Source organism: Arachis hypogaea, chromosome 10, assembly GCF_003086295.3.
Source record: "Arachis hypogaea cultivar Tifrunner chromosome 10, arahy.Tifrunner.gnm2.J5K5, whole genome shotgun sequence".
NCBI classification, from domain to species: Eukaryota; Viridiplantae; Streptophyta; class Magnoliopsida; order Fabales; family Fabaceae; genus Arachis; species Arachis hypogaea.
Window position 1 is genome coordinate 13236799 of NC_092045.1, and position 4080 is coordinate 13240878.

Genomic DNA, 4080 nt, shown 5'->3' on the forward strand with positions numbered 1-4080 from the left:
TTCAACTCCGGATCATGACGTTTTTCTGGCGTTTAACTCCAGACAGCAGCATGTACTTGGCGTTCAACGCCAAGTTACGTCGTCTATCTTCGTGCAAAGTATGGACTATTATATATTTCTGGAAAGCCCTGGATGTCTACTTTCCAACGCCGTTGAGAGCGCGCCAATTGGACTCCTGTAGCTCCAAAAAGTCCATTTCGAGTGCAGGGAGGTCAGAATCCAACAGCATCAGCAGTCCTTTTTCAGCCTAACTCAGATTTTTGCTCAGCTCCCTCAATTTCAGCCAGAAAATACCTGAAATCACAGAAAAACACACAAACTCATAGTAAAGTCCAGAAATATGATTTTTGCCTAAAAACTAATAATATTCTACTAAAAATTAATTAAAACATACTAAAATCTACATGAAATTACCCCCAAAAAGCGTATAAAATATCCGCTCATCAGTCATATATGCGAGTGCCACCAGTAGAATGCATATCCTGGTGCGTGCGTGCACACAAGGGCGTGCGTACACACACTTTCTCAAAAAAACCAGGTATGCGTGCGCACAAATGCGTGCGTATGCACAGATATGTTTCTGCTACTGCTGGGTGCGTGCGCATAGCAGTGTGCGTGGGCACACACCAAAATTCCTGATTCTGCTGTAACATTAAAAAGTTCAGTTTTTAGCACCGAATTTCCGGCGTCCATTACTTCCTCTACAGAATTCAGTTTTTTGCAAACCTTATATCGTTTTCAAGCTTATAAAACCTTTTTTAATTTGAAACAAACCTCAGTTTCATCCAAATTTTGAGGAGCAAGTTATGGACTACCAAAGTTCATCAAAAACCACTTTTTACCAAATTATACCTGTTCATTACCTAGTTATCCCGGGTTGTCGGTGGGTGATGAGCTGGTGAGAGGGAAGTCCCAGACGGGCGTAGAGCGAGGGAAGTTGCGTGTGCTGGTAATGTCGGAGGCTGAATGGAGCGGGGGGTGGCCACCTGCAAGGACACTCCAATGGTCAAGTCAGAGTCTGTACTAGGTGGTGGCAGAATTAGGTAAGGATGCGACGTACCTTGGGGAGAGTGCTGACCTCTCCCCTTATATATCGTGCTGGGTGGGCCTAAAGGTGACCTGGCCCACTGTCTAGGATGCGTTGTGCTGCTTCTGGTCACGTGGGGAAGCGTTGGCGGTCTTAACCGTCGGGTCGGGGATTCGGGATTGGTCCCGATGACTCCGACCCGACCGTTTCAGCTAGGTGGTTTGGTCCATACAGGGAACGTGGCCGTATGCTGCCCGGGTCGGGTAACCGAAGACCGACCTGTAAGGTTCCTTTATTGTTGGTTTGGGTTTGGGCCAGAGGTGGTGCTCCGACTCGGCGAGTAGGCGGACTGGGCCTAGGGCGGTCTCTAACAGTGCCCTTAACGCGCTAGCCTCAAGGTTTTGGAGCTCGTGGCTAGGCGCGTTTACGCTACTCACCGAGTAAGGGCGTGTCGTTCTCCTCGGGAGTTCGCTGGTGGCGTTTCATGTTTTGCACGCGTGGTTGCCTTGTCCTTGGTGCTGTCTCCTTGGCTTCCATGCGGGGCATTAAATGCCCCATCATTTTAAAGTTTGTGAAAAGACAGACATGCCCCTTCCTTTTGGCGCTCTTTCTTTGACGGTTACATTTCTCTCCCTATTTTTGTTTCGTAGACCCTTCACAGTCCCATTTTCTCTCTTTTGTTTCCCTGTGCCGCTGCTCTCGATCCTCCTCCTTCTTTGAGTGCTCCTGCTCTTGCTTGGATCCTTCTCTGTTGCTAGTACTTTTCGAGGTTTTTCATTTTTGGTACATCTTTTCCGCGGTTTTCTATCATTTCTAGTTGCTTTCCTTGATTTTGTGTGTTTTGTGCATTTTTCTTGTGTGCACGCTTGGGTTTTGTTCTTTCTTTCCTTTTTTTTAGAGGGGGCGCAACTGGGTTTTGCTGGTGATTTTCAGGTTCTGGGTTAGTGTAGGGATGAATTTGAAAGGGGTGTTTTGAGGAACCTTAGTTTTACTTTTGTTTTGTGTGGGTTCCCGATCATCTGTTCTGACTGAGCGGTGCCCCCGCTGTAGGTATGGCCGAGCGTTCTATCCTCCCAAGCCCGGCTCAGTGACCGCTAGCCGACTTCGTCGATCACTACGCTTGGGTGTCCTCCGACATGAGGGACACCCCCTCCCAGGTTACGAAGGAGGGTCTTCAAAATTTGCGTCAGGCGGGGCTCTTATGTGGGGGTGGTCCCGAAGAAGCGCTCTACCAGGTTTATGTTCCTGCTGATCAGGAGCGCGTATGCCACAAAAACTTGATGGCCCCTCGAGTTACTGATTGGATGTGGGTCTATGAACCTATGTTCACGACTTTAGAGGTTCGACTGCCTTTTACCTCTTTGTCATGGGTTTGCTTAACCGCTGCGATGTTGCTCTATCGCAATTGCATCCGAACAGTTGGGCTGCCATCCGCTGCTTCGAGATGGTCTGCGAATATCTGGAGCTGCCGACCTCTGTAAATTTCTTCCTCTACCTTTTCCTCCTCACAAACCCTTCTCGCCAGAAGGAGAAGAAGGGATACATGTCCTTTAGGGCCCAACAAGGTCGCAGGATTTTTGGCCTCTTCGAGGATTCTTATCATGGCTTCAAGTCTACCTTTTTTAAGGTTAGGCCTATTGAAGGTCATCAGCCCTTCTGGTTGACCCTTGAAGGGGATAAACGGATCCCGACGTACTGGAGTTTTGGAGCGGGATCCGATTACTTGATTAAGATTTCCTATGATGGACTGAGCCCAGAAGATCGCAATATTGCTGACATCTTGTTTGCAATTTTTGGTGAGAGAAACCTTAACCCCTGTATGGTTGTGGGGGATCGGGAGGCCGGTCGGTCTTATGTTGGTGAGTTTTTTACCTTTTGTTTCTTATTCCTTCGTTTTCCTGTTTCTTATACCTTTCCCTTTGTTTTTTTCCAGTTTCTATGGCTGGCAGTAAGAAAACTTTGGCCGACTTGATGAGCCTTATTCAAGGGAGTGAGGAAGGTGGTGACGACTCGTCAGTGACCCCTTCGGCGAGCCAGGACCGTGAGGCTGCCGGGGAGGGCAGCGGTCCGGCTGCCGTGGTTGACTAAGGTCAGCCTGCTAAGGCTGGAACCTCTGTTGTAAACCCCCGAGGAAGGCGAGTGTGGAGACGGAGGAGATTCTTAACGATAATTTGGGGTTTGTGATGATTTGCAAGCTACTGACAATTCAAAGAAGAGGAAACGGGACTCCGGGAAGGCACTTTCGGTCATGGAGAAAAACTTCGATGTTGGGTGTTTTTTTAACTCTCAGCTGCTCCCTGGTACGGAAGAGTTCTTCCATGACGCTGATCTTTCTGGGCAAGCGAGGTGGATTTATCGTAGCCTTCTCTGAGCAGCTGCCATTGCCAAGAAGGTGGAGCCCATCTTGGGGAACTATCATACTATGGAGGTGAAGCTTTAGGATTCGCAAAAAGATTTGACGGACTCGAGATCTCGGGAGGAGTCTTTGAAGAAGAAATTATCTGAGTTGGAAGGGAAATCCAGAGAGTATGCTGAAGAAGCGAGTAGGTTGATGGAGCGGGATGTTGCTTTGATGAAGGATCTGAACACTTCTAGAGGTGAGACTGAGGCGGTTAAGAAAAGGGTGGAGGAGCTGGAGGAAAAACTTAAGTTGGCAGAGAGCTCGGCGGAGGCCACCCGCAAGGAGATGGTTGTTTTAAAGAAAAAGAATAGAGAGCTTGCACAGGGGGCTCGAGAGGCCGTGAAGCTGACCGAAGAGGGGATTAAGCTTCAGGTGGCTGTGCTTGCTTCCGATCTTGATCTTACTCAAGTGGGTGCCCTCAAGACTGTCGAGGGTGGGAAGATCGTTAATCTCTTGAAGCCTTGAGGTGGAGGTTCCTCCTGTTTCTTTGTTGTTTACGTTTTTGGTGTTTGGGCCTGTGTAGGCGCCTTTGCTTGTAATGAACATTTTCCTTTTTTGCTTTACGTTGTCATATTGGTTAATGCTGGTTTTATTCGGGCCGTCGTGGCCTTGCTTTTACTTTTTATATGCTCGGGCCGTCGCGGCCTTTTGT